The sequence below is a fragment of the Protopterus annectens genome, chromosome 10.part0 (assembly GCF_019279795.1).
Source record: "Protopterus annectens isolate FY-2018-M chromosome 10.part0, PAN1.0, whole genome shotgun sequence".
Taxonomy (NCBI): Eukaryota; Metazoa; Chordata; order Ceratodontiformes; family Protopteridae; genus Protopterus; species Protopterus annectens.
The window spans coordinates 922,074,954-922,102,485 of NC_056744.1; positions in this window are offsets into that span (position 1 = coordinate 922,074,954).

Genomic DNA, 27,532 nt, shown 5'->3' on the forward strand with positions numbered 1-27,532 from the left:
ACAGTTTTGATTTTAAAATTTAATAAACATTTATTAACAAAGAAAATAATATGCATCTAATACAAATCTTGTTATTCTAGCAACTTTCTAACTTTATAAGAGCAAAATTTAAAATCTGTTCCTATTTTTGGGCCTTTGTCCCACCATTATTTTAGGCTTTGTCCAGATTTCATGTACTAACAGGTTGAGAGGTATGCAGCTAATCTGTTACTGCCTGCAGGAATGTGGACTAGTGTTTTCTCATGGAGCAGAGCAGACAGGTTCTGGAAACAGCTTCATTTCCAAAGTGTAAAGGCACAATGAACTACAAAAGTGAGCTTACATTGTATGTAGTATAGCTTTCTGTTGTGCCTTTATTTGTAGTGCATATAATTTTGCAGCATGTATAGAGAGAGAGAGTTGATCTTTTTATCTTTGCCTTCTTTATTGAGGAATTCAAAACTTAATTTTAGCAATCTGTTAATTTATGATAGTCTGTTTAGCAGAGTTTCAGTTTAGTTTATGATTTGAATTGTCACTTGATGCTCTGTTGGGTGACTTACGTCCCTGGAGTCCTGTTAGATGTACATGAATGCATGCCAATTGATTTCTCCCATGCAGCATGCTGGGTTGGGTCCTAAGCATCACTTAACATTCTGTAGTTGCCCTCACACTACTACTGACTTAAAGACCCCTACAATCTATTTCTTATTTAATAACCATTCCATACAATCTCTTAATCAAATTACCTGTGCAAGTGAATAAATATTTCCTCATACAGTCACTTATTTCAACCTTTTCACTTTTTCAGTGTATATTTCACCTGTGTTTATCACTTTTCATCAGGTTTACACGTCTCATACTCCTAGTGTCACAACATTACCAATGCACAGCTATACCACATGCTCTGACTTCTCTTGCTTTGCTTCTCTTTCCAACTATGACTTCATACTTCCAGGAAACTAAATGACTGTTTAATGTCTCTTGCTCTACAACAACCAGCACCTTTCAATCATCTAAGTGGCTGATACCTGTCCCTTCTGTATTCTGCTGCTCTTCATCTAAACACACAATGGACATCTAGGTTTTTTTCTCTGACTATTACATCATGCCTTTAAGGACCCAAACTACTGTTCAGTGTTTCTGTAACTCCATTCTTCTAAGATTTTAAGTGACACCTAAGGCTTTCTTCTCTTTCAATATTTCAGCTCACTCAAACATCTCAGTGCCTCTTCTCTGTGAACACCTGTCATATTTCAAACACACTGGTGGCAGTCAAGTGCCTCTTTTCCTCTTCTCAACATTAAAGCACCTTGTTGACAGTTAGGTTTCTTCTTCAATCTACTACATATTACCACCAAACTCCTAAGTCACCTTCAGAAGTCTCATCTCATACATTACCTCATTTCATTCAAACCATAAGGATTGCAGCTGCTTGCCCTTTTGTTCTATTCTGCACCCCTCATAATTCCAGGTTGACACAATTAAGTCTATGTTCTTCATACTCTCCTCATCCAGTCATTTAGGTGGTAGCTAGGTATTTCTTCTTATGAAATACCTTGGTGTATCCAGGTATCTATGAGTCTCCTCTCTCATCTTCTCCAGTTTTAATCATACAACCTGACTGACACTCTTATTGTCCAGTTAGCTGTTCTCTCTCACTAGTTTCATGGCTACATCTACTGTTACTTACAAGACTGTTCTGCACATTCTCTTGCTATCTTCCTTCCCTCTTAGTTGTCACATTGCACTGTACTGACCATCCCTATCATTTTCATGCCCACTGTTCTCTGTGCTCTTTTCTACTTCCCACTTCTACTGTGACAGCATCTCTCGCTTCCTCACTCACCACAGGCCATTAATCTATTTCATACCATGCTCTTCAATGTTCTGTACAGTGATACAGAATCTCAGAAATCATTTTTACAACATTCTCAAAAAATCCTGTAAATGTTTGCACTAACCGGACTCTCCAACATGCACCTTCCACCCAGTCTACCAAGGTAAGGCATCAAACAATCAAATGTTTTGAATTAAACAGTGAAGAAATGCAAAACAAATGGGACTGTGTCTGTGCATGGATCATTCACAACAAATTCACAACAATATGACATACTTGAGCTATTCCATGTCCAGCTAACCATGGGGAAAAATGCATTACCATATTCTTGCTACGTACAGGCCCCTACCATGAACCAGAAAACCCACACATCATATGTGAAATTACTTGAATCACTCACCATCCAGCTCAGTACAATACTCATGGGTGATTTTAGCTACCCCTCCATTAATTAGGAGGCATACCCGACCACTAACATGCAGGTGCAAAGATTTCATGACTTTGTAAATTCAAATGTCCTGGAGCAGCTAGTCTGCACTCCCACTAGGGTAAAAAATATCCTAGATCTGGTACTCACAAATATGGGAGAGCACTTCACCCCCCTCATGTGATGTCCTCACTGTTAAGATCAGATTACAAAGTGGTCTTCCTTGAAATAAAGGTAAAACTAGTCACCCACCTAACCCCCAAAAAGTTTAACAACTTTTCTAAGGTAAATTACCCCTATTAAGGGGCAGTATAGCTAGTTTCCAAGCTCCCCCAAATCCAGAAAACACAGAAACCTATGTGGAGGCTTACACAAAAGCCCTGTATAACCATATAAACAATTGCATAGATTCAGCAGTACCAGACCGAAATAAATCAGGTCATACCACTAAAACAAGCCACCCTGGTGTGCCCCGGTATTAATAGGTTGTACAACAAAAGAAAGAAAATCCTGTTGAGAAGTAAGAGGGAATGTGCACAAATAAGCAAAAAGTCCCTCATTTGTCTAAATAAGCAATTCAGATCTCTGAAAGTAGACTTTGAGGTAAAAATAGCCTCCAAAGCTAAGGATAACCATAATGCATTTTTCAGTTATGTCCTCAGTCTTAAAGGCAACACCTAACAATGTGCAGAATTAGTTGTTCATAGGTTCATAGGTTCATAGGTAGATACTAGGCTGTTGGCCCTAGGGCCTGTACAAGCCTAGCCAAAATGGTACCCTGGCTTTCGCCACCCAAGAAAATTATTTTCCTGTGCCCCTGTCAAGCAGAACCACAGAAGTGATTCCCGGGGTGAATTTCCTATTACCCATCCAATCATCAAGATTTTTCTTGAAGAGTGCTAATGAGGAGCTCTGTTTGACATAGATAGGTAGTCTGTTCCAGAGTATGGGAAGTCTCTGGGACAGGAATCTATCCCTCCAGCATGTTCTGTCTATTGTGGTGACAAGGTTTAAGTCCCTAGAATGTGTAGCTCGGAGAGACTGGGATTTCTTTAAGTGGAGCATGTCCAACAACTGTGGGTTTGACATAGCTTTGTATGTTAGGCAGAGATTGCCTCTGAGTAGGCGATATGCGATGGAGTAAAGCTGGAGTTTTTTGAGACGGTCTGCGTAAGGCATCTGTTTGAGGCCAGTAATCCTCTTTGTGAGGTATTTTTGCGGCCTTTCCAGTTGTTGTAGATGTCTTGTGAGGTACATACCAAAAGGGGCGTTGTTCTCTATAATGGGTCTAATGAGTGATGAGTAGAGGGGAGCAATGACCTCTTTTTTTCTGGATGAGAAACCTTTTGTGATGAGGTGTGCCATGTAGAAGGATTTCCTGACCACTGTGGCGATGTGATTATCAAAGGAGAGTCTACTGTCCACTTGTGTCCCAAGGTCTCTTATCACACTTTCGGTGTTAAGTAGACTACCGCCTATGTGGTAGTTCATGGGTGCAGAGTTTTTACCAAAGGGGATTACAATGCACTTTTTGGCATTGAGCTTGAGACCATGTCTTTGACACCAGCCATCTGTCTCAGTGAGGCCCTTTTGTAGGATGTTCACATCGTTAGGAGTTTCAATTATGGCTCCTAGTTTGCAGTCATCTGCAAACTTAGCTAGCCAAATACCTTCTGTGTTAGCCTGTACTTCAGAGAAGTAGATACCAAACAGGAGAGGACCCAGGACTGAACCTTGTGGTACTCCACTTGTCACTGGCCTGAAGTCTAATTTGGAGTCTGCTACTTTCACAGTGTGGGTTCCGTCAGTAAGCCAGTTGGCAACCCATCTTGTGACATAAGGATTTATACCTAGTTTAGTGAGTTTATCTATAATTCCAGAGTGGGGGATGGTGGTGAATGCCTTGGCGAGATCTAGATAGGCTGTGTGAACCACCTTACCCTCATCTATGGCTTTGGTGACTACTTCAAAGAAGGCTATCAGGTTTAGGAGACATTATCTGCCTTTTACAAACCCAAACTGTGTGGGGTCCAGAGATTGGAGATCTCCAATGTCTTTGTTTATGAGTTCCATTATGATACGTTCCATGGCCTTGCAGACCAGGCTCGTCAGGCTAATGGGGCGGTAGTTCCAGGGTCTATTGTGGCCCCCCCTTTGTGCAGTGGGATAACTGTTGCGGTGCGCCATTCAATGGGCACAAAGTCTGAGGTGAGGCTATGATTGAACATTGTACTTAGGTGGGGTACCAGTTCATTCTGTTGCTCATGTAGAAGGCAGCCTGTGATGTTGTCAAGTCCCATGGATGCTGTGTTCTTGGCTTTGGAGAGTGAGGTTTTTACCTGTGCAGCCTTGATTACAGGAACTTTGCATTCTTCCGGTATGAAGATGGGCCCTTTAGGGGGTGAGAGGGGAGTAAAGTTAGCACTGAACCTATCTGCCAGGATGTTGGCAATATCAGTTGGTTCTGTATATTTAGTGTCATTGTGCTGTAACTCAGAGCAGATCTGAGTGTTGCCATTGAGATTCTTGACATAGCTATAGAATGCTTTGTGGTTGTCTTTGAAATCAGTGGCAATTTTGTTTTCATAACTAGCTTTGGAGGATTTTATGAGGGATCTCAGCTTCTTACTGAGGCTGACCAGGGAGTTCCTCCAATCATGGGATTTTACTCTTTTTTGCAACAGTTTCTTTCTTTTTTGTAGAGTTTGTTTATGGCAGAAGACCACCAGATTGGCTTCCTTTTTTGGAGGATAGCATCTTGGTTCTGTTAGGGATAGCATGATCCATGCACTCATGTAAGTGCTTATAAAGTGCATTTGTGTTGGATTCAGCAGTTGTACCTCTATTGTCCATCTGCATGGGTGTTGTGAAGTTTGCCACTTCTGTCTTAAGAAGCGTGAAGTTGGCTTTGGTGAAATTTTTTACGGTTGTTTCCCTAATGGGGGTGGGGGTGGGAGGGTGGGTAAGAGCAGGATGTGGATGTCTAGGGTGATTAGCTTGTGGTCGGATCTGACCAACGAGGAGCTGACCTCTGGTGTGGAACACCGGCCACCCATGTTGGTGATGACCAGGTCTAGGATATTGCTGCCCCTGGTGAGGGTGTGGATAAGTTGATTCAAGGCGTTAGAATTGATCATTTCCAGAAGACATTGAGCAAAAGAGTTGGTACATGAGTAGTTAATGGTAGGGTAGTTGAATTCACCCATTATTAGAGTGTTGTACCTTAATATTTTCCAGTGTATCAAGAAAAGAGGAGTGGGAATCCTGGGGCATGGTGGGGGGTCTGTATAAAGCTGCAATCTGGATTGCAGTTTTGCCCAGAGTTAGTTGAACTTGGATAATCTCGGATGCATTATGCTGAGCAAATAGCTTGGAGGTGTGGATATCCTTAATGAATATGGCATCACCTATACTCAGTCAGAAGATATAGGAAATCTGCTGGTCGACAGGTTCAACTCAAATTTCAGCTTCCCAATACCCCCATTTCTCCCCCAAGAGATACCCTCCACCATTCCACAGACAATTATCACCAAAGAACAGGTTGTCACTGCATTCTCTAAATCTAAAAACAGGGTTTTAGTGGGGCCTGATGATATACTAGGTTGTTTTTTAAACAGCTTAAATCAGAACTTATCAGGCCCATTAGGATTTCTGTTTAACCACAGCTTTTGGAATGGTTTTGTCCCGAAAGAGTTGAGGACAGCAACAGTCATTACCCTACATAAAGGGGAATGATCTACTGACCTGGGAAATTGCAGACCCATATGTTTGACTCGACATGTATGTAAGGCCATGGAAAGAATAATCATGGACCTGATAAATAATTATATAAGGAACCTCCAAACACTGGACCCAACCCAATTTGGCTTTGTCAAGGGCTGGTCATGCCTACTGAATCTGGTGTATTTCTTTGTGGAAGTCACTACGGCCATGGATTTATGTAAAACAGTACATAACACCTACCTCAACCTGGTGAAACCATTTGGCCCAATTCACCACTCAGGTATTATAAATAAACTCACAAAACTGGGCATAAATCCCTACATCACCAGATGGATAGCCAATTAGTTCATGGACAGGACACGTAACTAAAAGTAGGTGACCCTAGATCCAGTAAGAGGCCAGTTACTAGTGGTTTGCCACAGGGCTCACTGTTGGGACCACTCCTGTTCGGAATATACTTCTCTGAAGTCAAGGCTAATGTGGAAGGCCTCTGGATGACAATGTTTGCTGAGGACTGCAAAATGGGGGCATTTATTGAATCCCCCAGTGATGTAAATATCCTTCAGGAGGGTCTAGATCAGACAAATGATTGGTGCCAGAACCATGGCCTAAAACTAAATGCAAAAAAATGCATCATCATACCATTTGGGAAGTTAAATACCCCTGCAAATTACAACAAGACTAGACTCAGAGGTGACGGATCTAGGTATACAGATGGATAGTAGCCTGAACCTTGACTATCATGTATCCACAGTGGTCTAGAAGTCCTTTTATGTGGCATAACTTATAAATAAAGGTATGGCATCCAGATCCAAGGAAATTACAGTCCTGTTGTACGCTGCCCTCATTACACCAATAATCGAGTACAATGCTTCATTTGGCATGTACTTGACTAGGCACTTACAGCAGCCAGAGCAACTTCAGAGGTTAATCACAAAGAAAATACAGGTTGTAAAGAACATGTCCTATGTGGATAGAGTAAGAGCTCTATCCCTTTACTCTGCCTCCTACTGGCTATTAAGGGGTGACCTATGCCTGACCTACAAGGCACTCACAAACCCACCCCTGATGGAGCTGCTACACATCTGCAAGTCAAACAGCATGAGCATCAGCTGATCTAAGGATTTAAACTTAGTCAGCGAGTCAAATAAAACATGGTGGACAGACAGATATGTGTCTCAGATATCGCCCCTTCTTTGGAACAGGCTTCCTATTCACATTAACAGAGCCATTTCCTGGCCCTCTTCAAACACTTTTTGGATCAATGGAAGGGAAATTGCAAATTCACACCTGGGGTAGTGCCTATATCTCTTATGGAAGTGGCACTCTGTAACATACTCAAGGCAGAAGCACAAACCCATGCCATCCTCTTGCCCCTAGGGGCCATATATTGGGTAAAATTGGGTTATATTGGCTAGACTTGTAGGGGCTCTTAAACCGTTAGCCTAGTAATCTCCTACGAACCTATGAACTCATGAATCTTGACATAGGTATACAAAATGTGGCTTAAGTCAAACTCTTAAAACCACAAATTTCACATCTCTGATTCTACCATTCTCCACAAAGACAGACTCAGCAAAAGTATTGGTGATGTTTGCCTCCTTTTGCTCAAATCTCACTTCTCATCTACCTTGTAGCTTCACCTTCACTGATGAGTGTTGAATAAACTAGTTAGTAAGAGACCTATTTCTTCATAAAACAACCAAACCTAGTCTTGTATTATCATAATATCCTCCAGTTTCCTCCAACCTTCCACAGTATTTTCTTAAATCTGTCACCTCACCTGATAGGTCTCATAGACTTACTTCTGTTCATTGACTTACATGTCACTTTCTTTGGCAAGACAGACAAGATATGCTCAGTTCCCTGTCTAATTTCAGTCTCACCTTCCTTATTAACAAACCTGCAAGGCACAGCCAACAATAAGCCCTGAAAAGCAAATAATCTTCCTGCCTTTCCCATAACCTTTATTATCATAACTCCATTAGCTTATTTTAAAAATCTGAAGTACTATGCATTTTCTTTCCTCAAAGGAAGAGATCTTCTAATCGTTTACATCTCCATTCAAATCTGCTCCTTACTGATTGGTTTCCACTTTGCCAAGCACAGCCTCTGAACATTACTTTTTTTTCCTTACTAACATCCTCCTTAATCTACAATTCAAATATTTTCCCAAAGCCCTCACATATAGGAGAGAGCTTGAATGAAGCCTGCAAACAGAAAATCTTCTCAATATCCCCTGATTGTGGCAGCACGAGTATTGATAACATATTCTCTTGCTTTTCTAGGCCATGAAAGAATTTATTGTACATCCACCTTATTATCTATTGAATCTTTCTCTGACTCATGCCAATGGAAGTACTCATTTTTCCCATCCATAAAACAAATTACACAAACAATGCTTCATACTTCATGCCATTCTCTGTATGTTCAGTCTTTAATCAACTTTGAAAAACAGGACAAACCTGAATCCATGACTAACTATAATTTTCTTACTAAATACTAGCACAGGTTCACTTATGGAAGATGTAGCCTTATTACCCACCTCTCCCCCTCTGATGTTATTCTTACTGTTAAGGGCAATGTTATCTTAGATGACACCATGTTTGTTTATCTTACCAAGGCATTTGAACTTGTTGATCTCTAATCCCTTATAAATACACGCATCTCCACTGGCTTTGGCCCCTCCCCATCCTGGTTCCAGAGCTACTTCAACTGTTCCATTCATGCCAATTTAGGTGAAAATGTATCCACTAAAACCTCCTTTCTCTCTCTAGTGGCATCAAGGACCAATGTTAACCCCCCCCCATGTCTCTTTAGTATTTTTATTATTTGCCTTGTGACTTAAATCTTAACAATGTTGTTCTGTATTTGGCTGATCTTATCATCAACAGATATGCTCCCTTTCTCTCTCAGCTCCATCAGTGTAGACCTCAGCACACTTTCAAAATAGCTAGGCAACAAATGCATTTACATGTCCTGGCACAATATGAAAGCTATGGTACTTGGAACACATAACAGAGTGTAATATCTTTGTAGCTTCTCCATTCTTAGTTTCTACTAACACCCACATTGAAGTTGTCCCTCCTTCCTCTCCATCAAAGGCCTTGGCCTCTTTTTCAAGCTCATGTTTTTCATATCTGTTCAAATTTACCCCTTAAAGGTACATTTTGTCAATCCTTATTCTTAATTTTATAAACTGTTTTACTTCTTCCTACCCAGTGAAAGCAATGCCACTTATAAATGCGTCCCCCAGCCATAAGTAGAGTATGGCCTCCCGTTCTCTTCATACTCCTCATCCCATAACCTTACACCACTCCAGAGTTTATCTAATTGAATCTGCAGGTTCATGTATAGATTATGTAGATATAGATATAAAATAGATATAGATATAGATATAGATATAAAAACTGTTAAACTGTTGCAATCCCACCACAGAACCAACTAGTTGCACATCAAAAGACATTCAGATCTTTTACCCTCAAATTATATATCTCTTCAAACCCACTTTCATATTGCATCTAGAAGTTATACCCTGTTTCCTTAGGTCACAATCATGTAATATGTCCTGGACCATCCCTTCTCCACACTAGATACCAAAACTTAGGGTGACTACTTTCTGGATACTTTTAATTCTGAGTCCATCCTCAAATTCTGTTCTGAGATTCAAACCTGTTAAAAATAAATATTATTGTGTTCTTATATGTTCATAGGTTGGTACTAGGTTATCGGCCCTAGGGTCTATACAAGCCTTGCCATAACTATTCCCTGGCTATTGCTTCCCACAAATATATACTTTCCTGGACCCCTGTCTAGCAGGGCTACTGATGTGATCCACGGGGTGAATTTCCTATCTCTCATCCAATTGTCAAGGTTCCTCTTGAAGAGGGCCATTGAGGCACTCTGCCTGACATGTATGGGCAGCCTATTCCAGAGTACGGGGAGTCTCTGAGTCAGGAACCTATCCCTCTTGCATGTTCTGTTCATCGTGATGATAAGGTTAAGATCCCTGGAGCATGCGGCTCGGAGGGATTGGGATTTCTTTAAGTGTAGCATGTCCAACAACTCTGGGTTTGACATGGCCTTGAATGTTAGGCAGAGATTGCCTCTGAGTAGGCGATATGCGACAGAGTATAGCTGGAGTTTCTTTAGACGGTCAGCATAAGCCATCTGCTTTAAGCCTGTGATTCTTTTTGTGAGGTATTTCTGCAGCCTTTCTAGTTGTTGAAGATGTCTTGTGAGGTACATACCAAACAGGGCATTGTATTCTATAATGGGTCTAATGAGGGATGAGTACAGAGGGACAATGACCTCCTTTTTTCTGGATGAAAAGCCCTTAGTGATGAGGTGTGCCACGTAGAAGGATTTTCTAACTGTTGTGGCTATGTGGTTATCAAAGGTGAGACCACTGTCCACCTGTGTCCCTAGGTCTCTTATCACACTTTCACTGTTTAGTGTATTGCCACCTATGTGGTAGTTCACAGGTACGTGTTTTTTCTCAAAGGGGACAGCTATACATTTTGTGGCATTTAGCTTGAGCCCATGGCTCTGGAACCAGTCATCTGTTTCGGTAAGGCCGTTTTGTAGTACATCCACATCATTTGGGGATTCAATAATGGCTCTCAGCTTGCAGTCATCTGTGAACTTTGTAAGTCAGAGTCCCTTAGTGTTGTCCTGTACTTCAGAGAAGTAGATGCCAAACAAGAGTGGTCCCAGGACAGAACCCTGCAGTACACCACTTGTCACTTGTCTGGAGATGGATTTGGAATCGACTACTTTTACAGTGCATGTTCTTGTCAGTAAGCCAGTTTGCAACCCATCAAGTGACATAGGGATTAATGCCCAGCTTAGTAAGCTTATCTATGATTCCAGAGTGGGGGATAGTGTTGAAAGCCTTGGCAAGGTCCATGTAGGCTGTGTGAACCACCTTACCTTCGTCCACGGCTCTGGAGACTGATTTGAAGAAGTTGATCAGGTTCAATGGCAAGATCGGCCCTTCACAAACCCAAACTGGGTAGGGTCCAGTGTTTGAAGGTTGTCAATGTCTTTGTTTATAAGTTCCATGATAATACATTCCATGGCCTTGCAGATCAGGCTCATCAGACTGATGGGATGGTAGTTTCCGGGATGCAAGGTAGATCCCCCTTGTGGAGTGGGATGACTGTAGCTGTGCGCCACTCTGTGGGCACAAAGCCTGAGGTGAGGCTATGATTAAACATGACACATAGGTGAGGTACCAGTTCATTTTGTAGTTCATGCAGTACACAGCCCAGGATGTTGTCTGGTCCCATGGATGCTATAGTCTTTGCTTTGGAGAGTGTGTTTTTTACCTAAGTGGCCATGATTACTGGAAATTGGCATTCTTTCGGTATTGAGATGGGCCCTTTAGGGGGTGAGAGGGGGGTGAAGTTGGCACTGAATCTATCTGCCAGGGTATTGGCAATATTCTTGGGATCAGTATATCTAGTGCCATTCTGCGGTAGCTCAGAGCAGATCTGAGTATTGCCATTTAGATTCTTGACATAGCTATAAAATGCCTTGTGGTTGTCTTTGGAATCTTTGGCAATTTTGTTTTCATAACTAGCTTTGGAAGATTTTATGAGGGATCTCAGCTTTCTAATGAGGCTGGTGAGAGAGTTTTTTAAATCCTGGGTTCTTCCTCTTTTCTGCAACAGTTTCTTCCTTCTGTTGTACAGCTTGTTTATGACAGGGGACCACCAGATTGGCTTCCTTTTTTTAGAGGACAGTGTCTTGGTTCTATTTGGGATGGCTCGGTCCATGCACGAGTGAATGTGCTCATACAGCACCTTAGTGCTTCCAGTTCCCATCTGCATGGGTGTCATGAAGTTTGTTACTTCTGACTTGAGAAGCATGAAGTTAGCTTTGGAGAAGTTTTTTACGGAGGTTTCCTTAAAGGGGGTGGGGGTGGGGGTGGGATGTGGATGTCAAGGGTGATTAGTTTATGATATGACCTGACCAACGAGGGGGTGACCACTGGTGTTGAGCATCGATCTCCCATGTTGGTAATGAAGAGGTCTAGAATACTGGTACCCCTGGTGGGACTATGAATTAGTTGCTCTAGGGCATTGGAATTTATGAATTCCAAGAACCGTTGAGCAAAGGTGTTGGTACAGCAATAGTTTTGCAAGTTAATGGCAGGGTAGTTGAAATCACTCAGTATTAGGGTGTTTGGCTGTATCATAATATTTTCCAGTATGTTTAGAAAGGTGTATTGAGAATCTTGGGGTATGGTGGGGGATCTGTAGCAAGTTACAATTTGTATTGCAGTCTTACCTAGTGTTAGTTGCACCTGGAGAATTTTAGATGCATTGTGTTGGGCAACCAGCCTGGACGTGTGAATATCCTTGGTGAATATGGACACTCCTCCACCTTTAGTGTTTTGGTCCTGGTTTGGTGGCCGAAAAGTGTGGTATAAGTTGTAGCCTGGTATTGCAGGGGTGCTCTCTGGAGCTTTGAACCAGGTCTCAGTTACTGCACAGATATCGATATTCTCCATTTTTAGGAGAGCCTCAAGAGAGTGCCTCTTGAGGTTTAGACTTCTAGCATTGAGTAGCATTACCTTCAGATTTTGCTTGCTTGTACCCGTTATGGTTGTAGTTTTGTCCTTTGAACCTTACCTAAAAAAGGCACTATAAGGGTGGCAAGAGCTTTAGCCAGTAACCTGAATCCCAGGGGCAACATTGTTGTTTTGTCGATCATGTTGTCCCAGGCAGACAGATACTGGATCCCCTTTGAATGGCACCAGAAGCTTAGCCAATTATTGAAGTAAATCATTTTGTCCTTATACTGTGGTATCATTCTGGGCAATGGCAGGATGCTACTCAGGCAAGGGTCATACCTGCCTGGGCTACATGATCCGAGAGCTCTTTCATGTCTCTTTTCATGTAGTCCATGGAGGTACATCTCAAGTTATTCATTCCATCATGGACAATGACAGAGTCATATTTGTCCTTGTTGTGGAGTGACTTGAGTGCATGCATTATGTGGTGGATCCTGGCACCCAACAGGCAACTAACTGTAATTTTCTCCTTGTTCAGCCTGGTGAGTGGGACATCAGTGTGCCTGACTATAGAGTCACCTATGACTAAAGTGTTGGGTAAGTTGTCTTGCCTTAGGGGCTGCTGTTGGGTGGCACACTGGTGTTGTGAGCTATGTGACACTTTGGTTGTGTTTGGGGGTGGTGTTTGTTTGCATTTCAGCTTCGGAGGTCTTTGTTGCTTGGGCAGGTTAATGTTAAGAGCATCTGCATATGTGGGTTGTGTGTTGCTATGTATGGGTTTTGGTGGTGTGGGTTTGAAGGACTATATGTTGTTTGAGGTGTTGTGTGGGTGTTAACCTTCTCCTCTTGACTGTCGAGCACAATCTTGGCTGGAGAGAGCTTTGCTTCCAGTTTGGCTATGCAAGTGCATCTCCGCAGGTTTCAGTGTTTGGTGGTAGAAGGAGAGGATTGTCTGTGTACATGAGGCAATTGCTGCATTGCCCCAGTCTGCCCAGATTCACCAGGTGGACAGGAGAAATCACTGGAAGCTGACCCTTGGACATGCCTGGTTAGGTGTTTTCTGTGTGTAGTACAAGAGCTGTTTTCCCCTTACTTTTTAGCAAGGTACTTGCAATTGTAGGCCGTCTAGTGCCTATGACTATTTTCTCCTTATTACCAAGGAGAGGTGAGTGCTTGTAAAAATTTAAGGCTTCCTAGTGCTTTTTAGTGAGTTTTAGAGCAAGTGCTAGTCACAGCTATAAAGATTTTAGTACTACTGCTGAGAAACTAGCTAGTTCTAAGGGAAAATTCAAAGAGTAGACCTTCTGGCACTGGGAATAGTTTAACCTTAGCCCCGCGGAGTGTATTTATGCCAGAAAGTTGAAAAGGATAGAAATCAATCCAAAATGGCCAATAAAATTGCAATTTCAGAGCTGTAAACCACTCTTCTAGTGTTAGAAAGGCAGCACAATGCTCCCACTGTCACTGGTAGCATTGTTCTACTGTTTCCCCCAATATGATCCTCCCTACTATTACAGCTCTTCTATTTTTAACTCCCCAAAACTCTCACCCCCTCTTTTCTCTCTATCCCTTTACCACAGGTATACATGACTACAACCCCTGTTTCCTTGCCCCCCCAAATATTCTAGTTGATTATTGACTTGACTACTCCAAAATATATATATATATATATATATATATATATATATATATATATATATATATATATAGTGGGCTGGGGTTGAAATACTTACCTCTTGATCAAATCAATGCCTTGGTTAAAAAAAGAATAAACAAATAAAAATAAATGTAAATGAATGATTTTTCATCTTTATCGCTTCTAGTTTTTTATAATGACCTACTGAGTCACTGTTCCTCTTAGAAAATACATACAATGCACCACCCAATGGTGTAAAAGAAAATATTTTTTTCTTGCTACATATCTGAGGTGTTCTCTCTCACTTCTGATGATGTGTTGATGGAGAAACAACCTGAGCAGCTGATCATACCGAACCTGTTTAGCTGATAGTCACAGTTTGTTGCTCAGACTATCTGCCCTGACATCTAGTTCAAAAATGGCTACAGCAGTAGTTATTGATTTCATTATCAGACCTAATTCCAGTGGACAATACTGAATGATTAGTTCAGAATTTGCAGAATTTGCATACTCAGCTTTCTTCATTATCGAGCAGTACTTATCTGTGTTCATTCTCTAGCTGCAGCTGTGCAGAGTTTTGTTACTTGTTCTTATATTATGTTGTGAAACTCAGAAATGGAAATTAATATAAGAAATATTTATTTACTTTTCCAATCCAGACCAAGTAATTGTTTATTGTGTCAATGTAAAAAAAAAGTTGGGCCATATTCAATAAAGCCTACACTAAGTGTACACGATATGTATTCAAGAACATTCCAACCACATTTCTTTTCTTTCTAGTAACTTGGAAAGATTACACTAAGTGTACATGTAGTCTACACTTTGTGGAAACCTTTATGAATCCCTGTCAATATTTAAAGCTGCAAGAAAATCAGTAGAAAACTAAAATTAGGAGGAAGAAGGTATAACTTGGGCTTATGTTGTCTGTTCATTCAGAAAAACATTTAAAAGTGTGTAAGTCAAGTGATGCTTGCTTATATTTTGCTTTCCAAATGATTGTATGAGGCTAATTCTAGAGATTATTTTCATTACATTAGATCTTTTACTCTTTTAAGATGTCAGTCCAAGAGATGTTAGTCATGTTTCCTGCATAGTAGTCCTCTGTATTAAATGACATTGTATAAAGTTCATCTTTGTCATTGTTTATATATCCCTAACCAGGATATATTACCATTTTGAACAAGGTGGTTCTGATCTTCCTACATCTATTACATTCAAATAGAACATGACATACATTTTTGTCTTGCTGTTTACTACTAATGCAGAAGGATATGGTCCTTAGCAGTTTTATATCTTTTCTAAAGTGCTGCGTATATAAAATTTGAATCTGAATTTTCTAGAGATGAATAATAGCTTCCTGATTTGTTTCTGCCACAAGTCGACTGTATTATTAGTATTAATTAATCTTACTCATAAATTTCATAGTATTTACATTTCTTTATCATATTCTTATTTCAAATCCTTCCCAATGTATTGCTCTTTTTTCATATAGGCTTTATTAATAACAATATTATCCAGCAAACTTCTAGAATTTTTCTCATAATATCTTCCCTTTTCAATTTTACTATATTAAACCAATCTGTAAATTTCTACTGTCATTTATTGTCTCCTCCTTTAATATTCACAATCCTTTCCCTAAATCAATATATTGGAAGATACTGAGAGAAGGAGTTTTGGCAAGTCATTTGAAAAGTTGAGTAATTTGTGTGCCTTGCTTAATGTTTGTTTTCATCTTTACTGTCCAAATTTCAAACCCATATATAACTAGACTATTTATCTTCTTCTTACTAGAGAAATAAATATTTTTGGGGGGAGGATTACAACAATGAAAATAACTGTTGTCCCCCCCTTAAAAAAAAAAAAAAAAAATATATATATATATATATATATATATATATATATATATATATATTTATTTATTTTGTAAGTGTTTAAGGGCAAAACAGGCTGCCTGTAATGACCTTCCTACAGTGTAAGCGATCTGTACTTTTTTCATTTCATTTTTAACTCTTGCAGCAAAACTATAATAACTATTTTAATGAGTTATCCGGCAAAGTAATAGGTTTTTCCAATTCCTTTTGGGTAAAAGAATTATTAATATGTTTTCTACAAATTTTGTAAATTCATAGATTAAGATTTTACCAGTTCATCAATGGTAATTTTATCAACTTTATTCATTATGCCATCATTTTTTTATTTCAGCTATATTCCCACTACAAATGTTATGCTCAGCTCCACTCTAATTATGCTCTGTTCTTTACCTAAAGTTTGATCTGAACTGTAGTCATTATATTTGTCATGGTAGAAAAAAGAGGATTTATTGGGTACCATTAATATGATGTAAAGATAAACATGAATGATGATCTAGTATACATTTTTAAACATCTTCATTGAATCATCACTTATAGACCTGCAGTGGTGGTGCTGCGGTAGCATTGTCGCCTCACAGTAAGACGCTGTCTGGTTCAATTCTCAGCTAGAGCGTCTTCTGCATGGAGACATGTGTGAATGGGCGTACTTTCGTTGAAGGCTGTGCGTCAGGGCTGGTAACTCGGCACGTAAAAGTCAACTACCGATCATTAGCGGACCGGAGTTCTGCTGTGGCGACCCCTTACCGGAAAAAGCCGAAAGACACAAACAAACAAACATTGAATCATCACTTATGACATAGCCAAATTTACATTTATACAAATGTAATCAAATTGTATTACATTAACATTAACAAAAAATACACTTCACATATATTGCTATATATCATATAACATAAGCAATATTACATAAATTATTCAGTTCCTGCCCCCTTTTTTAAACAAAAAAATCTTTATTAAACCATCACTTATGACATAAGAAATCATACATTTATATAAATGAAAACAAACCATACCAACACAATCCTACGTGCAAGCATTTTACATCACAAACCATACTGACACACTCCCAGTTGCAAACATTATACAACACTTATAATCTTATAAACAGAAACAAATGAAGCCGGATACAGAACTAGGATATAATTCACACTGTTTTAATTTAAGTGCTTTTTGTCTAACTTGATAGTTAGACTTCTTCAGACAAAACACCATTCAGAAATTCAAACTTAAATAAACTCATTAATTATAGTCATGTGAAGGCAAGAGCCCAAAATTTAAAAGGGCATGACATTTAAAATAAGAAATGTTAAAAAGGCAACAGTTTAAAGTAGAGCAGCATTATTTTAAATTAATATATATATATATATATATATACACACACACTAATTCATATAATACCTTAAATAATTTCATAGACGTAACCACCTTCTTCTTCTTCTTCTTTTGGATGCTCCCGTTAGGGGTCGCCACAGCAGATCAACTGTTTCTACAAATAAAATAGTAAAAATAAAAACTATTTAAATTAATTAATTATATATAAACACCTGTATTATGTCTTTCTAAATATTTAAACTTGAAACTAAATTTATTCATATTAAAGCTCATATACACAAACCTATAAATAATGAAAAAATATCTATATAAAAGGCTAAATATAAAAATACACATAAATAAATATCTATCTAAATATCAATTTCATCTAAACATGCTTTTTAATTTTAACAAACACATTAAAGAGCATTTATCGTTTAACCCTGGGTAATAATATGCAGACAGTGTAATTTCCCAATACAGCTTTAACTTTTCCAAATATAAACTGGTGGGTCCACCTCTATCACTATGTTCAGTTTGTTGTTATAATCTACACAATCATTTTCAGTCAAACATTACATAGCTCATTTAAGCCCTGCCTTCTTTTAAACCTAATTCCTCTCCTGTATGTTTTGTTCCCATAATTCCCACTTTTTCGTATGTAGTTTGCTCCTTGCCTTTTCTAAAGATGTCAATTCTAGTTGTTTTATTTTTGTTACTATATTCTCTCCTTGTAGTATAGTTGGTTTAGATTTTGATTTCCATTTCCTAGTTATTGCTTTTTTTGGCAGCCACCATAATTAGACACAGCAAGGCCTTACCATTTCTAGGCAATTCCGATTCTGGATCATAGCGCAGAAAAATCATCTCCCTCTGTCACACCAATCCACCCACCCAGCATCTCCGACAATGCATCCTGCAGAGAATCCTTAAAGTCTGCCAACACACTGCACTCCCAGAAAATATGTTCCTAAGTACCACTTTCTTCCTTATGACACCTCCAAATGTTGCTGTCTACCTGAAAAAAATTCTCTGAAGTCTACTTGGGGTATAAAAATATCTATGTAAATATTTCCAAGCAAAAATCCTAAATCTTCTATATTTTGTTGCATATTTGGGAGGCATACATATATCCTCCCATTGTTTCTTTATGAATTCTTATAGTTATGATGCAATATTTTATATGCTCTACTAATTATTCTTTTTAATGACAGCTTCTGTTCTAGATTCTACTAAAAACTCTACCAGTGCTAGTCTTTAATTAGGACCCCTATTTCTTTCTATTTGCCTATAGTCTGATATCAATCCTTGATAGGAAAGGCAATGTCTAACCTGCAGTCCAAATACATTTTGGCCTCTTCCTATTCTATTACCTTTCCCTTTCTAGTTATTTGCTCCCAATACCTTGGTTCCTTTGCCAGTTTAATAAATTCAATTTCCAGCCCCTTCTTTATTGTCTATATCCCTAATTGCAGTCATCCCTATTGGCAGAATCTCCTTTCTCCATTCCTATGTTGGCTTAGTTCTTAGAATACTTTCTGCTACTTTATGGATATAATCGGTATGATTATTGTTATTTGCCTTAAAGGCCTGTATCCAAAATTCCAGTTTATCCTTGTTTCTTGAGCCCACCCCCCATTTCAACATAATCCCTTTCCACTTTGAATTATAGTTTTCTGCTTGTGATATGTATAGCAGCCTTAACGGTGTAGCTTTGAAATATCCTTTCAAATTGGGTAATCCCAATCCATCCTGTTCTACTGGAAGAATCAGGTTATTCCACTTTACTCTTGCCATCTTGCCCTCCCAGATAAAGTCCTTCAGCTCTTTATTAATTGCTATCCACAACTTCTCCTCTGGTTAATAAAAAACATGTCTGACCTGTTTATAAGACTAAAGGGACTAAAAACACTTTGACTGCTTGTATCGTACTATCCATATCCATATAACAAAGTTTCCATTTTCTCAGTTTTTTGTATTGTCTTTTGTTTAGTCTCTTCCCACATATCCTTAGCTGCCACACCAGAATCGTTTTTAATGCATACTCCTAAATACTTAATTTATCATGTCCCTAGATCTAGTATACATTTAATCTAATCCTAGCCTACACTACAGACATCTGCAGAGAACATTGATTATAAGGGAAACATGTTATTTATGATCACTGGTGTAAGTGAGAGTCTTTGCAAGTTATGGTTAGAAAAAAGGCTAGGCAAGGGATAGGGTGAGGGTAAAAGTTGGGGTTACCATGCGTTAGTAAGGTGGGGTAGTGGGACTGTGGGGATTTATCAGATATTTGCAGGGGGTAATCTGGGATATGCAACAGCCTTACACATGAAGAAAACTGCCAGAGGATCTAATAGGACATGGGATTACATGCTCCGGGAGATGGCATACATTGGGCATCTATTTGCAGATAAAGGATACCCCCAAAAAATGATTAAGGACATCACTACATATGTCACGAATGAATGGGGACATAAATACAAACCTTTATTAGGGGTTGGTAATGTCAACCTTTATAACAGTAATGATAATAACAATACAACAGGTAGGCAAGTTCTGGACAATGAACACACAAAGGCATGTATAATCAAATACGGTAGGCACACTAATGAAGTGAAAAATATAATTACCACAAATTGGAACATTTTGACAAGTGATTTGTCAATAAAAGACAAAGTATCTGTTAGACCACACTTTGTTTATAAAACTGGCAATAATTTGAAAAGAATTATTGAAATCAAATCTAATTATCAGCAGGCCAAGAAAGTACAGAAAACAGGTAAGAAAAAATGTGGTCAATGTAATTTTTGTAAATACATATTGGATACATCTAATATTGAATTAAAGAACAGTTTAAGAAGTAAGGTCTGGTTTTGTAATGGTAATTGTTTGACTAAACACATAGTCTATCTGGGCGTCTGTCAAACATGTATGAGCTACTACGTGGGCAAGACCGATCGCAGTTTAAAGAACAGGATTTATGACCACACTTATTGTATGAGGAAGTGTGATGTAAACAATGCTTTGTCAAGACACCTTATTAATAATCCACAATGTAAGGTGTTTAAATTTGCCATTTTGGATGTGGTCATTCCAAACCCACGAGGTGGTAATATTAAGGCAGTAGTGTGGGAAAGGGAGATCAGGTGGCAGATCAAGTTAGATGCAGCTACCCCCCCGGGCCTTAATGAGGTGATTCCAACAAAGCCACTTGTTAGGATTTAGAACTATTGTGCAGTTTTATCTATTGTAAGTACATTTGTTTTTCTATTTTCTTTATATTACATGCTCATAATTTTCTTCGAACCTCAACAGGTTTGAAACAAACTTTTTTAATGTAGGAACATCAGCTAACTATGGTTAATAATGCCATTTTTTTATATGAATTAGTACAGCACCTAGTTTTATAGGGTTAGTGCAAGTAGACCAGTAACAAAGTATTTAGGAGATACATAAATAATTTTTACTTGTGCTTGGTGGTAGAATAATGTCCAAGCAGATAGTGTTAGTAGGTTTATTTTAATGAATATTCCAGTACACTGGATTTTTATGCATTTATTTTGGTCAATTTTATTGAGATTTTATATGTAACAGTTTATAAAACAGTTTATTTTGCAATATGGACACCTGGATGTATGAATTTTGCAATACGTATGGTTTCATGCATTATATGAGAAGAGTTTTACAGAAACCTTATTAGTACAAGGTTATGCTATACAAATTTGGAATTTAATGACATAATTGATTAATTGATGTAAAGGGCGGGTTTTTTTGTGGGATGTTTGTATATAAGGTGATGAATTTTAGTATTTGTTGTTCTGATGAAGGCAGTATTACACTGAAGAAAGCGCTTAACCTTTGTTTGTTTTAATTAATAAACCAACGTTGTCTCAGCACAGTTTCCAGATTCCTGGTGTTCTTACGCTACTTGTCGGCGTTTTTGTTTACTTTTCCAAATATAAACTGGTGGGTCCACCTCTATCACTATGTTCAGTTTGTTGTTATAATCTACACAATCATTTTCAGTCAAACATTACATAGCTCATTTAAGCCCTGCCTTCTTTTAAACCTAATTCCTCTCCTGTATGTTTTGTTCCCATAATTCCCACTTTTTCGTATGTAGTTTGCTCCTTGCCTTTTCTAAAGATGTCAATTCCAGTTGTTTTATTTTTGTTACTATATTCTCTCCTTGTAGTATAGTTGGTTTAGATTTTGATTTCCATTTCCTAATTATTGCTGTTTTTGGCAGCCACCATAATTAGACACAGCAAGGCCTTACCATTTCTAGGCAATTCCGATTCTGTATCATAGCTCAGAAAAATCATCTCCCTCTGTCACACCAATCCACCCACCCAGCATCTCCGACAATGCATCCTGCAGAGAATCCTTAAAGTCTGCCAACACACTGCACTCCCAGAAAATATGTTCCTAAGTACCACTTTCTTCCTTGTGACACCTCCATATTTTGCTGTCTACCTGAAAAAAATTCTCTGAAGTCTACTTGGGGTATAAAAATATCTATGTAAATATTTCCAAGCAAAAATCCTAAATCTTCTATATTTTGTTGCATATTTGGGAGGCATACATATATCCTCCCATTGTTTCTTTATGAATTCTTATAGTTATCATGCAATATTTTATATGCTCTACTAATTATTCTTTTTTTAATGACAGCTTCTGTTCTAGATTCTACTAAAAACTCTACCAGTGCTAGTCTTTAATTAGGACCCCTCTATTTCTTTCTATTTGCCTATAGTCTGATATCAATCCTTGATAGGAAAGGCAATGTCTAACCTGCAGTCCAAATACATTTTTGGCCTCTTCCTATTCTATTACCTTTCCCTTTCTAGTTATTTGCTCCCAATACCTTGGTTCCTTTGCCAGTTTTCTCTAATAAATTCAATTTCCAGCCCCTTCTTGGCTATTGTCTATATCCCTAATTGCAGTCATCCCTATTGGCAGAATCTCCTTTCTCCATTCCTGTGTTGGCTTAGTTCTTAGAATACTTTCTGCTACTTTATGGATATAATCGGTATGATTATTGTTATTTGCCTTAAAGGCCTGTATCCAAAATTCCAGTTTATCCTTGTTTCTTGAGCCCACCCCCCATTTCAACATCATCCCTTTCCACTTTGAATTATAGTTTTCTGCTTGTGATATGTATAGCAGCCTTAACTGTGTAGCTTTGATATATCCTTTCAAATTGGGTAATCCCAATCCATCCTGTTCTACTGGAAGAATCAGGTTATTCCACTTTACTCTTGCCATCTTTCCCTCCCAGATAAAGTCCTTCAGCTCTTTATTAATTGCTATCCACAACTTCTCCTCTGGTTAATAAAAAACATGTCTGACCTGTTTATAAGACTAAAGGGACTAAAAACACTTTGACTGCTTGTATCTTACTATCCATATCCATATAACAAAGTTTCCATTTTCTCAGATTTTGTATTATCTTTTGTTTAGTCTCTTCCCACATATCCTTAGTTGCCACACCAGAATCGTTTTTAATGCATACTCCTAAATACTTAATTTATCATGTCCCTAGATCTAGTATACATTTAATCTAATCCTAGCCTACACTACAGACATCTGCAGAGAACATTGATTATAAGGGAAACATGTTATTTATGATCACTGGTGTAAGTGAGTCTTTGCAAGTTATGGTTAGAAAAAAGGCTAGGCAAGGGATAGGGTGAGGGTAAAAGTTGGGGTTACCATGCATTAGTAAGGTGGGGTAGTGGGACTGTGGGGATTTATCAAATATTTGCAGGGGGCCATCTGGGATATGCAACAGCCTTACACATGAAGAAAACTGCCAGAGGATCTAATAGGACATGCTTACAAGAGATATGTGTTGGTTTTATGACAAGTATCTTTGCAAAGACCAGCAGCACAAGCCTAGCAATTTTAAACATAGTTCCTCAAAATGGCAATACAAAGGAGGATAAGATTTTTTTTCCTTTGGGGGTGGCACCACCTATACAGGTTGTGACCTGTGTACCAACTTCTCTGAATCAGTGGCTTGTACCAACAGCCCCAGTCAATATGGAAGTTCAGAAATGGTCTTAATGAATTTATATGATTTCAATTTACAAGATGGCTGCCAAATGTTTCAAGGTATTATAATTAATGTGATTTTATAATGTGGTAGGATTTTTATTCTTATTGTTAATTCATATTGTTCTTTTTATATCTAGAGCTCTGGAATAAGATTTATGTATCTGAGGAGAAGAGATGGGTTGAATGTGCACCATATTTACTTTTTAATGAAATGCTTCATGCAATTTTTTTTACAGATCTGTATTATTATATTTTATCTGTACTTACATTTTTTATCTTCTTTACATTGTTACTGTTTGGTTTGGCTGGATATTTCTTTTCTTAGGTGTATAAATATTTTTGCAGGTTTTTAATTAATTGATTTATTTTGTTCAATTCTTGTGACTTCTACAGTCATTTTAGTAAGAACCTGCTCTTTTCTTACCTAGTGAGTCCATTATTTATTTGTATGGTTTCTATAGTTTTTTACGTTTTTAATCACTGGTGGAGTTTTTTTTGCACCCTCTGCCTCTCTGGTTGGTCAGTCATCAGCCCCTTCCATGGCCAATTGGCCTATTCATTCCCAAGCACCGGTGTGAAAGTCAGCTGGTTGGGGCTGTCATTCAGACAGCCATCTGGGGTGGTTTGAGGTTTTTTTACTTTTTTGTTATCCCTGTCCCTATTACATGCACATGGTGAGTCATGGGGGGATACAGTGACATGAGACCAGATGATAACCCCCACTTCTTCAAGGAGCATTTCCTCCAGGCATCCCTGCACTACCCCTGGCCTGAGGCATGAGCTGTGAGCTTGCAAGTCTCCTCTAGGACTGCTACTCTATATCCCACTGAGAGAGTTTAGCCCCTCACCTGGGGAAAGGGAAGCAGGACACTTATCTTCAGTCCTCTGTTTTGCTATGGATGTAGCCAGGAATCAGTCCACTATGCCATGGAGCCTGGCTAATGCTGTGCATTTCTAAAAGTGGCCCAAGTTCTGCTGTACTATGAATAATCAAGCCTGTTTTTAATCAACACATGATTAACCGACCCTCAAACATGTAAGACCTTGAAAGGTCAGTATTCAAAATAGCAACACTCTCAAGACAGAAAATAGAGAAATGATTTTTTGCAAGGTAGAAAGTTCCTGTGTATGACTGATCGGAGTACAAGCCCTCATGCCCTCAGACTATATAAATAATGACACCAAGACATAACACATGGATTAAAGTGCTAATAAAATTACAAATTAAAATCACCTGCAATTGTTACAGTAGCAGTTGTTAAGACTTAAGGTTATATTGACTAAAACAGTACTTTTATTTTACTTTGGGGTGTGAAATATATAAACCACTACAAATCTGGTACGGATTCCTACATTCTTAATATCTGCAGCACTTACCCTTCCTGTCTCATGTAGTGTATGCTCTAATTTCCTATCTTTTGTATAAACTAAGGGGTGGATATTTCCATTGTTGTTAATAAAATACACAGGCCTGTGCACTCTTCTGAACCTAAATTCCATAAAATGTCTCCCTATCTCAGTTTCTTTTTTTAATAACACTAACTCCTATTGTTTCAATTGTTTCCTCAGATTCATCTGCCCCCTCAGATTCTTCCCACAGAAGAACTTCATATTTATTAGTCATTACAATGTTCTCACCTCTTAGATCCTACCACCATAAGATTTTCATTTCCTCCACCATTTTCATACAGTAGTTCCTTCTTCTGTACTTCAACAGTATCAACATCTTTTTCAGTATCAAAATTTTCAAATATGTTTTTCATCTTGCACAAACTTTTACCTCGAGACAGTTCATAAAAAAGTTGTTTGTACTTGGTATACTTTGGCGTGCATTCCTTCTTACCGTGACCCCATTACCGACAATTCTCACATCATCATTTAAGGCACACAAAAAGATATCCCCCAGCACCACATAGGTAAGAGACGTTAAGCTGGCGAATGTAAAAAATCTAAAACAAAACAAACAAATAAACAGACAAACAAAAACAATATTATGACACTGTTTAACATAAACAATTAAACATAAACAACATAAACATAAACAACATTCCTTCTTACCGTGACCCCATTACCGACAATTCTCACATCATTATTTAAGGCACACAAAAAGATATCCCCCAGCACCACATAGGTAAGAGACGTTAAGCTGGCGAATGTAAAAAATCTAAAACAAAACAAACAAATAAACAGACAAACAAAAACAATATTCTGACACTGTTTAACATAAACAATATTTGGTGTGTCTATCATAACATTATTATCAGACTTAAAATCTACTGAGGCTTGTTAGTACCCTGGCCAAGTTTCTACCGAGTTCATGATTTTTGAAACAGAAAGACAATTTAGCAATATTCTTCAGTAACAGTCTTTTATCTCCTCTTCAAAGGAATAATTTTTAAATTTGAGGAAAATATTTCTTCTTGTCATCAGCGGTCTATTAGTAGACATAGGATTGTACCAGGGCTCAGTCCTTTTTCATAGTAGTTAACTCTATTTAGGAAATGTCATAAAAAGGTTCTTTTACACAATGCATTATGGCAATTATTTTAGGAATAGAAACATCCGCTGACTTAAATTTTTTTCCCCATATGAAATATCAAGCAGGGACATTACATTGTTCATGAATATGCAGTTTTATCAGGTTTTTGTGAGGTGGACTACCAACGCCACTTGTTGATCCTGAAAGTGCTGCAATGCTACAACATGAGCCTTTTACTGTTGTAAAGAATCCTGCTTTATTTTTAGTCTGCAAGTGCTTCTTTCCTATGAAATTCATCTTGTCAGACAATCCTTACTATTTTTCAGACACTCAAAAGTACTTCTTGGGGGTGATTGACCTTCCTGGACCATTTTCCTATGTCTCTTCCTGCTTTAGGAAGTTTGTTATAACCCACCATTATTGCTGTAGTTCTAAAATACTTTAGAATAATAACACTCACGTCATCCAGAGGTGCTGAAAGCTGTTGAAGGCTGGGGGGGGGGGGGGATATTTTTTTAGAACTATTTAATACCTCAACATAGGTTCCCTTGGAGGACATTTTAAGTTTAGCCAGTTTCCATTTTGATGCTTGAATTAACATTTCCTGACTGGTCTTGCCCATCCCAAGGCTGATAATTGTATATTATCCCTAGTGAGAATAACTGTGATCATACCATAGATAATTTGAGGGGACCCCATGTAAGGGATGCAGCATTTAAGAACTGCCTCTATCCATTAGTAGCATGAGGGGCAAAGATGCATTTGAATATGGAGCTTTGTTTCACTTGAATCGAGAGTCTGTTCTGGAACAGTGGTATCCTCTGTTATATGTATCCATCTCTCCACACCATGCTGTTTAGATACCTGGACTGAGTATTTCTGATGCCACTTGACTTGCTGATGTTTAGTAGGTCCATCAGTATTGGGTCAAAGGATGCCTTGTTTGCCAGACACAGGTCACCTCTTAGCACTCTCTAGAATACAGAGTATAGTGATAAGGCTTTGAGGTGGTCCATGGAAGACCTATTGTTTAGGACTTGTATCCTTTTAGTAAGGTATCTCTGTGGGCATTACAGTTATTGCATGTGCCTGGATTGATATATGCCAAAGTGGGGATTATACAAAATGATTGACCTAATGAGGGCTTCATAAAGGAGGATGATAACATCTCTAGATCTAATAGTAATCAATTTGTTCACAAGCTGTGCAATACAGAAAGACTTTCTTATGACACTGGGCATATGGTCGAAAGTTAGATCACTGTACGCAAGTTCCCAAATGCCAAACAAATAGGTCAACTCTCAGGGGGTATTGTAAATTTGGTAGTTCCCTGTGTTAGTTGAATTCTCAAAGGATACAATATTTTTGGAGTTTAGTTTCAGTTCATGATTCTGGCACCAGTTATTGTTTGGGACAAATCTTCCTGCATGATGGTTAAGTCATTTGGGGGTTCAATAACTGCTCCTTACTTGCAGTCATCTCAAACCAAGACAGCCAAAGCCCTTTGGTATTTGCTTTTACTTCTGAGATGTAAATGCCAAACAGGAAAAGTCTCAACATCAAACCCTGGGGGACTCCAATGGTGACTGGCCTCTTTCTAGAGGTACCCTTCCTTATTTTGATTCCCTGCATCCTGTGAGATAGTTGTTAGTCCAGCTAGTGATGTAAGGGTTTATTCAG